Source organism: Urocitellus parryii, chromosome 11, assembly GCF_045843805.1.
Source record: "Urocitellus parryii isolate mUroPar1 chromosome 11, mUroPar1.hap1, whole genome shotgun sequence".
In the NCBI taxonomy this organism is placed as follows: domain Eukaryota; kingdom Metazoa; phylum Chordata; class Mammalia; order Rodentia; family Sciuridae; genus Urocitellus; species Urocitellus parryii.
This window is the reverse complement of record NC_135541.1, coordinates 91,228,862-91,243,577: the sequence shown is the minus strand read 5'-3', so window position 1 is coordinate 91,243,577 and position 14,716 is coordinate 91,228,862. Positions and strand designations below refer to the sequence as shown.

Below are 14,716 nucleotides of genomic sequence, written 5' to 3'. Positions count from 1 at the left end.
GGAATTCAAGTGGGGAACAATAAGTGGCACTATAGAGGAATGTACTGTATAAAGAGTGTCAAATGCTACTGTTGAACTGTTTGATGAAACTGGATTTAATGATCCAGACAAAGCATTATGTTTGAATGTGTTCTAATCCTGCAAAACTGCTGCTAACTAGACAGTTTTCAGGTTCATTACCACTTCCTACTGCTAGAAAAACAAATTATTACTATATTTTGCTGATTTGACCTTTGAATTAGAGCAGCAGCATACATTCCAGGACTCTCAAAGCAGTTCTAATCACAGAGCAAACCAAAAACTAAACTAAACTTAAAAAAAAAGGCAAATAACTATATTATAACAAAAAGAGAAAGGGTCACTCAACAGGTGGCCAGATCCTTCCTTTCTCATTCATATTCCTAATCCCCAGATCCTTTCTATCCTCATAAGTTTGAATACAGGTATAGTTGGTTGGGTCAAAAAACGACCTGAAGAAACATCATCTGTCCAAGATATTGATTATAGTTGGAAAAAGAGACAACAAAACAACAAAACTCAGCACCTTTTTCATTAAAAAAAGTGGGGGGTGGAGAAGCTTGATAAGAAAAAAACTAAAATGCTCTTAAAGCTGCCTGAAAAGCAGATCTTAATCGACGTGCCATATGGACAGATACCCTTGTAATTACAGGAGGCATTTGGATTAAAACCAAGCTAAGTTCACTACTCATTCCCTCTCCAGCTCTTCTGGTGGCTTTTCTTATACTGGAGATTTTAAATGGCTCTTATGTCTGACTGCGATGATGACCTGGGGATATGGAGTGAGATCTCAGGATCTGCTCAGGTGATGTCTTAGACTCTTGCTTTGATGCCTTTCTCAGCCAGGGGAGGGGCTTCTTCTTTTGGGAGATTGACTCTGTCTTCTGAGAGACTGAGCTATGGGGCTTGTCTGTGGTGGTCAGATAATGGCACTCCTCCCAATTTCTCATCTTCTTCTTTCTCCTCCTCACTGGACTCCACATCATTCATGTCTTCTAGAACACTAACTCAAGCCTCCAGTTGCTCAGCTTTCTCCAGCACATAGTGTTTCTGCAGCCGGGCAGAATGATATCACAGACCCTCTCACTGTGCAATAGTTCATCATAAACTCATTTGCATGCATCAGTTCAAACTCCCCATTTCTGTTCTGGCTCTTGATTTTTCAATAGTCATTGTATAAAGGCTCCAAGTACTTGTAGCAATCAATTGTGGTACCTGTCGGTCTGATGTAAAGTGCCCCCCATATGCAGACATATTTTGAGTTGTCATTTTTTATAAATTCTACAATGATGTCTTTCTCAGGTTGAATTTGAAGCAACTTCAAGGCTAAATACAAAAAGGGGGTTGGTTTTATATTTCCACCATAGACGCCACCCACAAACCTTAACCCCATGGTTTTATCCACTACAAGTTCAGCAGTAAGTCCAAAAAACTCTCCTTACAAGTATTAGATTCATAGATTCATGTCTGAATGATCTTCTCTACTAAATATTGAGGGTTGGTGCCATGAATGTTATGTGCGTGTAATTTGTGTTTTAAGAAAATGCCCCAAATCACAAAACACAGTACGTTTGTGCTGAGCCACTTCTCAAATGAAATTATTTATTGGTTACCACACTGTTAGTTCAACTCTGCTCCAGCTCCCTTAATCAATTTGAAGGTATTGATATTTGAATTTAGATGTTCATACCCTTGACCAGACTTTTGCCTCTAAGCTGAATTTTAATTGGCAAAAACCTTCCTCAATGTTATATTGTATTCTTTGGAGTTGGGAAGTGATTGCCTTCTACTTGAATTTTGGATTCTGTTCTCTTTTCCTCTTTTCTGGAAGCTAACTAAATCTCTCAACTCATATTATTCCTATAGCTCCTTGTTGAAAGCAGCCAAATGTAATCAAAACATGTAAGAAAACATTTGGGTCTCTGAACTCTTTCTTGAGGCTTATAAATTTACTAGACAGATGATCTGCCTTCCAGGTTACTATAGTGACAGTTTTACCAAATGCTTCCTACTGTGTAAAATGGATTGGCATTTAATGTCTAATTACAGTTTCCCTGCTGCTGTCCACGGCAACATTGTTATGCATTGAAGGTTTTGGTTATAGTAGAATCCCATTTCTGACACTGAAGCCAAGCCTTTGTCCCAGAGCTGCAGAATAGAGGCCTAGGTGGGCTGGAGTGCAGGTAGCAAGCAGAGCCTGCCATGCCAGCACAGGCCTGAGGCATGATGAGTCAGGGCAGAGACAAGTCAGGGCATTTTTTTTTGTCACCCTATGGCAGCCAAGCAGGGGTCTGTTACAGACCCTTGCTTGACAGCACCACAGCTCTGAACCCCTGAGCAACTACAGTTCACTGACTTCAACCTCCTGGGAAGCTGGGATTGCAGGCAAGTAACCAGAAAACAGAAGTGGGGCAGGCCTGAATGGAAATTCAGACTCAAGAGTTAACCAACAGTGTTAGTACTTTTCCAAACCCTGCTTAACATAAATTTGACCTGAATGCTCTATAAACCCCTAGTCTCAAGCAGCCACATGCTATTGGGTCACCTCTTGCTCCTGTTAGAGTTCTGTGTCTGTTCTTCACACTTGAATAAATCCTACTCCTTTCACTCTTGCCTTCCATTGTCCTGTGAATTTCATTCTTTGGACCTTCGAGAAAAGAATCCAGAAAGAAGTTAGAAGTGAGCTGCTGAAGGTTACTGCAGCACTGAAGGGCATAGCCCACCATTCAGAGCTGTGATGCTAACAACTGAAACATGCCACTCAACAGTAGTGCAGAAGAATCTGACTTTGCAGGCTACAATCCTTGGAGTGGATGTCAGTAGGCATCCCCTGCTGTCATAAGCTACTAACACTAGAACAGACCCTCTGGGCTGCAGAGGTCTGCACCTTCACAGACCCCACCCACCAGCAGAAGTGGAGAATTGAGTTTTGTTTCAAACTCTTCTTTCAATACCAAATTTTGAACCTGTAGAGGTAAGCATCATTGTGCTATACGACAAATGACTTCAAAATTCCAGCGGCTTAACACCCCAATTGAACCAATCCAGGTTCAATTCAGGTCAGCAGAGGCCCTGCTCACTCTTATTCCTTGACTACTTTCCATGATCATAACAATGAGGAGAAGGGTGACTGTTCTGGTCATGTACCCAATGGCCCACGTACCTCTTCTTCTTCCTTCAACTCCTTGTTCTATAATGAAGAAAGCTGACACCTAAGGATCTTATTTTACAGATTCCTTGTGGGTTTGCCAATATTAGGTACTGATGGTAAATGAGGGCAAATTTCTGCAATTTGGAAGCAAAGACATCCATAATCTTGTTGATTCTCTTATCCCTGGGTGCAGGAGTTGCACCATGACTTGAACTCTTTGAGGAGTTCTCCTAGGTTCAGTAGTTCTCTTCAGCTGTGCTTACCAGGGTTTCTACTTGGGTAGGGTCTTCTTTTGGGGATGGATAGCTTGCCAGCATTTGTTTGTTGCCTGCTTGGATTTCTGGATGAGTTTGGAGAGCTTCAATAAATTCATTCTGCTGCCATCATTCTTTTTCAGGAAGTCCCTGGGCTTCATAGTCTGTCTGAGAGCTTGGACCACAAAGTTAGTGTGAATTTAGCCTATGAACCCCATGGGATCCTTCTGGGTTTTCCCCTTGTACCTACCATCAAATGGGGGCAGACTTTCTTCTTCTAGAAAGGGACATTTATTTTTCATTACTTTGACACTGAGGGTAGTCTTTTGAGATACCAGTTTTATGCAGGAGTCTCCCATCTGGTTCCCTACTTTGGAAAGTACCTGGGAATATCTTTACTGCCTGTCTATTATTCAGTTTCACTAGATGTATCTCTAGGGTGCACCATGAACCCTTACTGCAGGTTTTGGTATTTGCTTACCACACAGATTCCTGCTTGCATTTCATTTTTTTTAACTTTATAGATTCCTTTCTACCAGCTCAGTGATGAATTTAAACTATATTTAAAACCCTATTTTATTCGGCATTATTGTTGATTCAATTGAAAGAGTTGTTTAGGGCAACAAATCTGTCTGTAATATCAAAAGGAAACTCACTTCTTGTGGGCTCTGTTTACTTTTCTCCTGGTTATCTCTTTTCATATTTTCTGCTACTATCAAATTCTTCCTCTCTTGAACATTCATGGATATTCCCTTCTCTTTGTCTTGGTCAATCTGAAGAGAACCGTTTCTTTTCCTGATTTCTTTGAACTATGTTGTAGACTTTTAATGATGAAGTGATGGTTGATGTCAGGTTTGTGTGACATTGTGGCAGAGCCCAGAAAGAAATTTAGGACAAGGCATTAGCTATGCCTGTTCCTCAAAATCAAGAGCCTTGACTACAAGTTGGAATTTCTCCAAGTATTTTCTCCATGTATCTTCTACACCTCCTGCCAATCTACCTGTTTTCTTTCTCTACATCTTTTATCTCCTCTCCCAGTTTATATCTTCTTCCCAGATTCCTTCTTCCCCTTCTATAAAAACTCATTTGTTATGAAAAGCAATTTAGTAATCTTTACGTCACTCCTGGCATTTTCTGAATCCATCTTATATTTTTCTGCAAGTAAAAGCCTGTCTGGATGTTATAAATGAAAGATCATTCTCTTTTAGAAGGATTCTGTGGTCTAATTTTTCAAACCAATATCTTTCCCCTCCTTCCTCTCCTCTCCCACATTATCTTTAGTGATCAGAAATGGGAACATGAAGGAAGAGAGGAAAGAAAAATCTTTAGTGATTGTACTGAGACTAAGCTTTATTGAAAGGAATTGGGAACATCAAGTGTTTTTAAACTTATCTTTCTTTAAAAAATTTTAAATTAACAAATAAAAATTGTATGTTTTATGGTATACAATGTAAGTTCGAAAAGTTTTGTTTTCTTCGTAGAAAAATTTTCAAAGGCCTTTGTAGTATTGGTAAATCCAGCAAATGCATTCACAATTTTCTTCTCACTGGTGCCAAAATCATGCCAGTGAATACAAAATTGACTGTAAAATTATATAATTACTTTTCATGTTGTGAAGATTTATGGTTAAAATGCTATGTTTTCACATTATTATATTCCTAAAATATTCTTTGTTAGTGATTCTTTTAGTCATAGCATCAGTAAGCCAAAAATTATAGCACCATACTTATTATTACCATTAAGTTATATTTGTAAAAAGACTATCAAAATCACATATTTAAACATATTAACCTCTCTCATGTATATTATGGAGTATTGGAAGCAAATTGGTGGCTTTGGGTGAAAGTGATGTCACACATGCCTGTAATGTGGTAAGTACCCTGCTGGGTGCAAACTTCTGCTCCTAATACACTTAGCTTCTTTCACAAGCTTACTCTTGCTATGTTCTGTGTGGGGGCTGAGAATTCCAAGGGTACCACTTTCACAGCCAGAAAATCACATGCTCCCTCAGTACCCGCAGGATCCATTGTACACTTCTCTGTGCATCTACATTTTTAATTGACATGTGCAAATATCTTCTGAAGTAGGGAAGGATTTTCCAAAGTTGTTGACAAGGGAAATTAGAGAATATTTTTTGTGTGTAGTTGTAGATGGACAGAATGCCTTTATTTAATTTATTTTTTATTTTTCTGTGGTGCTAAGGATCAAACCCAGTGCCTCACACATACTAGGCAAATGCTCTGCCAGTGAGCTACAGCCCCAGTCCAAAATTAGAGATCTTATTATGGGCTGACAAGGATTCTCCATGAGGGCCTGCATAACTGGACCCAGTTCTTAACTAGTCCTTCCTTTTTCCATAGCTCCTTGGGACTGAAATGAATTTCCTGCCCCCTGGACTTTGGGTTCAACTTTGTGATTTCTTGCTAATGACATACGTGCATAAGTGACAGTGTGCCAATTCCAAACCCGAACCATAAGAGAACTTGTGTGTCTGAAAGCCCTCTTGTGCCTCCTGCATCATCTTGAGAAGAACTTGCTTGGACTAACCCACTGGTACAGGGGGACAAGGAACATATGGAGCAGAGCTGCCACAGCCATGCCTAGTCTAGATCAGCCACTTGGCAGATGTGTCAACAGTAGTAAATGAGTGTTGCTCTAAAGCACTGAATTTTTTAAAAAATATCATCTTTGTGGCAAAAGCAGGTTTCTGTATTTGTTAAAATAAATCTAAGTGAAGGATTTTCAGCTTGCCTGTTAATTCGAGTTAATGTTTCTAACTTCCTGATGCATTATTCTGAAAAGGGATCTGAAATTGAACTAGTTTTAGCACAAAAGTGATGTGATTGATTATTGATGTCTGCTGCAGGGTTGGGAAGAAAAAACTAGAAGGGTATCTTCCATCTTTACTTAGTCTCAAACAACGTATGATTGAGGATTAATGACTGGGAGGGTAAGTGGATCGCCAGGAGCTTCCTGTGGTAGACTATTTCTTGTCATTGAAGTCCACTTAGCTCTCTTTGTTTTGTACAGTCTTGTGCTGCATAAGGACATTTTGGTCAACAACGGACTGCGTATGTGACAATGGTAATCTTATAAATAAAATTATAATGGAGCTGAAAAATTCCTAAGGTCTATCCTCTGTTTGTGTTTTCAGTTGTTAGTATAAAAGAGTCAAAAGTTTAAAAAGACTTCAAAGACTTTATAGCAAAATGTTACAGTAGACTAAGGGTTAATTTATTATCAACAAAAGAAAAATATTTTTAATAAATTTAATGTAGCCTAAGTGTACAATATTTATAAATTTTATAGTAGCACTCAGAGAAACAGTCCTGCTTGCTTCATTCATGGTAAGTGCCTGATATAGATGGACTGGTAATTTTTATCTATTTTTTATTATATATAGAAATTGTACCTGTTTACAGGATTCCATGTGATCTTTCAGTATATGTATACATTGAGAAAGCTGGAATCAGGGCGAGCATCTCTATATCCTCAAATATTTATCATTGTTTTATAGTGAAAACTTTCAAAATCCTTTCTTCTAGCTTTTAAAGAAATGTATGCACTACAGTTTTTATCTTTTACATAATAATCTTCTGTACCTTTTCTATGTTTAGATACATTTAAATGCACAAGTACCATTGAGTTCCAGTTGCCTATAGTATTCAGTACAGTAACATGCTCTCCAGGTTTGTAAATGAAGAAGAGCAAGAGGTATATCATATAGCCTAGGCATGTAGAAAACTATACCATCAGGGTTGGGAAGTACACTCTAATGTTCACACAAACACAAAACCACCTAATTTGCATTTCTAAGAATGTAGCCCCAATGTTTAGGGATGTATGATGAGCTGGGTGAGGAGCTAGTAGTCCCAGCTATGACACAAATGTGTCTGGTGAATGTTAATGGCATAGCTTGCTCATAACAGCAGAGACAAACCATATTCACACCATGGCAGGATGTGGTTTAGGTTCTGCCAGTCAGATATACTGAGTAACATGCACTGGGCTTTCAGGGACTGTGGTAGCATCAGGGTTTCTCAGGTAGAGACTTCTTTTGAGAAGTCCCTTCAGTTGGAAGGAACAGCATGACTCTGGGGCTTGGAGTTGTTCCTGAAAGCTCATCTTTAGCCCTCCACATTTAGAATTTAGTAAGGTATTTTTACACTTGGAAACAGACATCTTGGGAGTTTAAACTAGCTGGAGTATGTCTTTTTGTAGACAGTGAACTTTAACCTGATACAATGGGTCTTATCAGGATATTAAGGTGTGGTGGAAAGAGCACTTGGAATTAAAAGATTTCAGTTCAAATTACAACTCTGATACTTATTTGTAGGACCTTGGGCAAGTCTCTTCATTCTTAATCTAAAAGTAAGATGAATATTATCTATCACACAGGAATGTTTTGAGAATTATTAGACATTAGCAAAAAAAAATTTATAAACTGTAAAATGATGTGAAAATAACATATATATTCAACCTCACCTTGTTTATTTGTTCACTATAAAGAAGGGAAGAATTATTTTTCTTCCTTGACTTCTTGTTCCCTCATCCTCAGTTCTAGTTGATTCCAGTCCTTATATCCTCTCTGGTTTCTCTGGCATAGATAGCTATGTCCTCTCAGCATGTCCTCACACAGTGACTACCTTTGTCACTGTCCCCTACAGCTCTTCACACATCACTAATGACCCATTCCTTTGAGAAATAAAATGTTTGATTCTTGTTTCTCGAAAAAAAAATTAAGAGTAGCAAAAGTTACTATGACTCCTGTGCGGTGTAGGTCTTAAAGGAAGCCACACTATTGGGTGTGGTGTTGGAGTGGGCACCTCTTTCTGGGGGCAAGGATGGAATTTCTAGATTAATAATGCTCTTTGTAGTCTTCTGAGCATGAATGACTTTATGTAGGTTAGGGGGGAAAGTCCAATCCTTATTTCTCAGTTTGGTTTGCCATGTAATTAATGGGTGAAACTTCTCCCCTTTAAAAAAATTAATAGTAAAACAAAATATTAATCTAATATTCCACTTATTGGAGAACTCTTTTTATATCATTCTTAAGAGAGCTATTCTCTTCATTAAGCATTAAAGCAAAAAGAGGTATCAGTACCTCGTTAGAAAATTCTAACTTCACTCAGTGCCTTTCATACTGTGCTAATAGTTTGGGATGTGATCATTTGCAGAGAAAGTTTCCAAGTTCAAATACATTAGGGAAGAATTCTACAAAATTGCCCATCAAATACATTAGCACAGTAAGAGGTCTATAAAAGCAGGAGAAGGAAAATTTTTTATTTTGTTTTCCCCAGAATTATCCAAATAGTTCATCATGGAACATATTTTTCCCCATGGTCACAGAATTGCTCTAAGGATGGTTTGGGAAAAATAATGCAATAATTATAAAGCTTTTTAAAATGCATAAAATTGTTGTTTTTGTATCTTCCCTCATACACCAATTAGTCTTAATTACAACCTCAAATGACAAAGAAAAATGACTAATCTCCTTTTCACAGTACTTCTGATGCATGATGGTCCACTCAGAATTGAGGGTGGGGAATATATGGAGGGTGTGGGGGGAAAGAGAAGTCAAGGGTATAGGGAATAAAAAAAGTCAGCCTAGCAATGTGTCTTTCTGTCAGGCTTGTGGCACCAATATTCTTCTCTGAGTCCTTCTTTGATTTGCGTATAGAGTGGCCTTTCTGATATGAGCATGCTATCCCCCTCTCAACACTTCAGTGATCCCCATCATGAGATGGCTAAATTTCAGCTTGTTAGTACAACATACAAGGTACTGCAGAATTTGGTCCTCACTTCTTGATTTTTCTTTTTTGTTGTTGTTGTTGTTTTGTCCTAAATTTTCTCAGCCTCTTCCACTTGTACTTGCATAATAGCATAGTGATTATTTGCAGTTTTGGACTTGTGATGCCATTTCACATCCTTCAAGCTTTTCAGATCTCGTGTCTAAACAAACATCCTCTCCTTCCCCTTTCTTGCCTGTTTAATGGTCATGATGTAGCCATCCTCTGTGCTCAAAGTCAACATCACTGTGTCTGTACATGTTACCCGAATTCGCTTTCCACCTGGATCTCTTGTAGAGTTACCCCTACTCTGTATTATCTTGAATCTTGTATATAATTTCATTTTTTGTTTTAATCACTCATGTTATAGGTTTGTCTCAGACTATGAGCTTCTGGAGATGGAGACTGTGTTGGCTTCCTAGGGCTGCTGTAATCAAGTTCTGCAGACTGGGTGGCTTGAAAACAATAAAACTTTATTGCCTTGTGGTTTTGGAGACTATCTGTCTTAAATCAAGGTGCTGGCAGAATCACATTCCTTCCAAAATCTGTAAGGAAATCTTCCTTGCTTCTCCCTCATTTCTGGGAGTGGTTGTCAATCCTCGGTGTTCCTGTACTACTCTAATCTCTGCCTCTTTTGTCACATCACCTGGGAGTCAGTCTGTGTTTCTCTTATCTTTTTATAAAGACACTAACGTGACCTATTTTTAGCTAATTACTTCTTCAACCATCCTAGTTCCAAGTAAGGTCACTGAGGTAGTGGGGGTTAGAACTTTAACATATATTTTTCAAAAATATGATTTAACCCATTGCAGGGACTCTATCTCATTTATCTTTTACTACTGAATAGATACTTAACAGAAATGTTTGTTCAGTTGAAATTAATATCTAAATTTGGATATTTTGGTTCTCTTGTTACCTGCACTTCTCCTACCATATTATTTAAAGTATTGTTCTGAACAACATTTGTGCATCTATTTTTCTATGCCTCTGCTGAATTATGTCTATCACATACAGTCCAAAGACATGAAGTTTTTGAATCAGGATTGGACATTGACTCAGGCCAACTCAAGAGAAGACGACTAAGGTGCAGCCAGATGGCCAGTTGATTCATTCATGATACACTACTAATTCATCAGTGTGCCTAGTGTCTACCAGATACTGGATTAGTTATCAGGGATATAGCAGTGATGTGCCTTGGTCCATGCCTCCCCAGAGTTATTATCTAGGAGCTCTAAGCACATCTAAATTCCTGGGGATTGGATTAACTATGATCCTTACCTTCAAGGCCCTCCCAGTCTGGTGGGGGAGATTGACAGACCAAGTGGCAATTATAATACAATGTTGAATGTAACATAAAAACATGCTGTGATAGCTTTGGTGAGGGACACCTAGGCCAGCCAGGGGAGTAAGGGAGGCTTTTTGGAGATGGGCACTGCTCAAATGAGTATGGAGTAATGAATAAGAATTGGGTGTATGTTTGCATCTGAGTCTTCATGGTGGATGGAACTTGCTGCATCAACAAAGGTAAGGATGCAAGAAACAAGTTGCGTATGAGAAGCGACATACAGTTCCATGTTGCTATAGCAGTTATTGATAGGCAGGGAGAAGTGAAGATGATTGGAAAGGTAGAGAGTTTCTAGATCATGAAAGGTTTTCTAAGCCATGCCATTTCTTCCTCTCTGAGTAAAAATAAAATATGTAATTAGGCAAAGATTCAAATATTATCAAAATATCACATCAAGTTAAAGTCCATCAAGAATGACCACTGTCAACATTTAACCCATTTCCTCCAATCATTTTAAATATTCGTTATAATTTTATCACGATGGAATTATGTTACATACATATTGCTTCACAGCTTTCTTTTTGAATTAAATAATATTTCCTGGGCATCTTTCTGCATTAGAACACATGGTTCTATTTTGTTGAATTGCTGCCTGGTATTCCAAGGTACGAGTGTTCTACAGTGTATTTAACTATTTCTATGCAAAATATATTAGCATGATTTCCAAATTTTACAAATAGTGTTGTGAAGAAGATTTTTAAATGTGTGTTTGGGAGTAGTTGGGATATTTCTGAGAGATAAATATTGTTTGAATCAAATAAAAATGTTTTAAAAGAAAAAAATCAAATTGTTCTTTAAAAAAGATCAGTTTTACTTCCTATCAATAGTGTGTGAGCATGAACTTCTTCAGAATATCATCAATCTTTAAAAATATTTGCCAATATTGAGGGAAAAAATATTGCATTCAGTTAGAATACTTTCTCATGAAGTGAAAATGATTCTTTCACATATTTATTGATTACCATTATGCATCTATAAATTTTCTGTGATTTACTGTGTACATTTTTCTATTCAATTTTTAAAAATTAATTTTGTATTATGGATATTTATTCTTACCAGTTAAGCATATCACAAATCTTTACTTCCAGTCTGTCATTTGTCTTTTAACTTTGCTTATAATAATGTCTTTTGCCAGTCTAAAGTTAGTGAAATCTAAATATCTTTTTTTTAATGACTTGTGGGTTTCATGTTTTGTTTTGTTGAAAGAGCCCTTTCCCATCTCACAATTTTATTTACTCCTCTATATTATCTAGTAGCTATTTATTTTTGCAAGTTTTTAAAAAACCCATCTGGAGTTGGTTCTTGAGTATGATATGAGATGCAGGCTTAATGATATTTGTTTCCCTGTTGGATTTTTTTCTCCCCCACTGATTGGAGATGTTTACTTTGTCATAAACTAAATCCCTACACATACGTAAGCCTATTTCTAGCCTCTGCATTCAGTTTCTCTGAGCTTCTGTCTATTCCTGTGTTCTCACGGCACTGTTTAAATACTAGAGCTTTTGGAGTGTATTTTAACACTTGAGATGACAAGTCCTCGTCTGTTCATATTTGTTGAAATAAAATCCCTTGCATGTATGATTTTGTCAAAGTAAACCCAAGTACCATGTATAATTATGATGCTCAAAAAACTATAAAAAATTATTTTGGCTGTTTTTGTGCCTTTTCTCTTCTCATGAATTTTACTAATCAGCTTAAAGTTCAGCTTAAAGCCCAAAGTCCATGGTGATCAAACTAGACAAAAGGGCATTTCCCTACCTGAAACCTGATCCAGGGTGACTGGTGAGTCCAAAAGGCACCAGTATCTCCTATCCCCAACATTTGGCTTTTATCCCATGTCTAAAGTGTCTGCTCAAGCTCAGCCATAACCCCTGGAGGAAGAAGTGGGGACAAAAAGGCAAATGGAGCAGGCCACCTTTCTTTTAGGAGAGTTTTCTGGTAGCTGACCCATGAGATTTGTACTTACCTCTCATTGGCAGAACTTGGTCCTGAACCTACCTTTGTCATGAAACCTGGAAATATATTTTTGGTTCTAAGGGGATAGGTGGTGGCTTAAGTTTGGAAGTTTTATTTTTAAGAAAGAGAGGAAAACATTTATTGGGGTAGAAAACTTGCAGCTTTTGCAACACACCCTTCCATCTTATCTATATTTTGATTTAATTACCTGAAATTTTTAGAAGCAAATTGGGAAAATTCATATTGTTATGACAGCAGATCTCTCTAACCTGGAGTGTTTCTTGAATGTCCATTTATTTGGGTCTTCTGTTATGTTTTTAAACATACTTTTATGTTTTTATATTCTCATACACATCATTTCCCTTCCATTCAAATTTATTTCTAGGTATTTTATAATTTATTTTGCTAGTCAGAATAGTGTGCCTCACTTTCATTTTTTCCCTATCTGGCTATTGCTGATATAAGCTATTAACTTCTGCAAATTATATATATTATTGGCGTCATAAGCTTTTGTTGTGACATAATCAGATTTACCTTTGGATGCAATATTCTCCTAGCTAATTGGAGAGTAGATTTGAAGAGAAAAATAGAGGCAAGAGAAAAATTAGGAGATCATGAAAGTAGTGTAGATAATGAAGTCTTAAATCCTATGAAAATAAGGATTATGAATAAGGAAGATGTCATAGAAACATTTAATAGGATTTTAATGACTGAGTAAATTCTATTGACAAGAGGGAGGAAACTTCTTGAAGTGATTATTTATGTTCTTAAATGGAAGAGAGATGAGATGGTTGTTTGGACCATGAATTTGACTCTGAGTAATTGATCTTTCTCCTTATACCCCATCTAGTTCTTGGAAATGATGGCATAGAAATAGTCTAGGTATATGAACTTTATTTTGCTAGAGCTTCAAAATCAAATGCTCATTCAGAATATCCTTTAGAGTGGTTATTACACAATTTAAAGAAATTGTGTAATAACAATTCATAATATTAATTAATTTTGAATCTCATAGTTGGATGGATCACTTTGAGTTTAAAGTTATTCTTGAAGATGACAAAATTCTCAAGTCCTTAGTATAAGATGGGGGTAAGGTTGTGATCCTGGCATCAGTAAAAATTAGCAAGGGTGAAGAAGAGAATATAATACAACTGGTATTTATATCATAGTGGAAAAAGCTTACAGAAGATGTTAAGAAGGGAAATGGTATGAATGTTACAATGGAGAGGTAGAAAAATGTTCTGAGGAGTACGAGGGTGGGAGATAAGTAACAGGGTAATGAAAAATGTTTGAGTGTGTGAGGAGGAGACTCAGGGCATGAGTGCTGGTAAGCATGAGAAATGCTGATATAAGCTATTAACTTCTGTAGGCTAGGGTTTTAGCTCAGTGGTACTCTATGCCTATCATGCTTGAGGCCCTGGGTTTAATCCACAACAATGCAAAAAAAAAATGATGGGAAAAATGATAGCGGACTGGAGGGTGCCTGGGAAATAGATAGGCATCATGGGCTCTCTGTCCTGTTCTATCCCATCCTATCCTATTCTAGGCACCTCGATACTTTAGATACTAAACTTTGCATGGACTAGACTAGGCAGTTGGCATGGGCAGCAGAGATTGAAGTAGTAGATGTTTCATATTAGCAAAGAGTACTCTTGGTTGATGAAAAAAATTTTTTGATATATCTTAAAGGGAAATTTACCAGGTGGTTTAAGGGAAAGGACTAGCTGACCACTGCAGCACTCTATATCTCATGGAATCATGGATGCCTGAGGGGGCTGGGCACTAAGAGTGGGTTTGGGAAAATAACCATTTGCATGCATTATCCCTATTTCTTTGGGGATGTGCTTGATGAAATTCAGGTTCTTATTTGAGTGGAAATAGGCATGGGAGAGGGATCAGGGTATCTGGGGGGTATTTGCCACTCAGAACTCATTCTTGAAATTAGATTAAAGAGGAACAAGTTTTGTAGCCTTGAGTGCTAATTCTACAGTAGGTCTCCCTCCAAGTTGATATCAGTCTTCACTTATATGACAGCTTAAAAGAAGAGGAAAGAGCAGAAGGAGGAAGAGGAAAAGGAGAAGGAGAAAAGAAAGAGGAAGAGGAAGATAATATAGAAATAAGAGAAGGAAAACACATGGTTAGATGTCCTTAATACAGTTATGGTTATTTTCCACATACTGGAGTTTTATATCAAGTGCAAAGA

General features: G+C 37.5%; 1 pseudogene; it reads right to left on the bottom strand.

Annotated features, from left to right (window-relative positions):
• Positions 1–702: 702 nt before the first annotated feature.
• On the bottom strand, positions 703–5,450 carry LOC113175357 (pre-mRNA-splicing factor 38A pseudogene; annotated as a pseudogene).
• Positions 5,451–14,716: the final 9,266 nt, after the last annotated feature.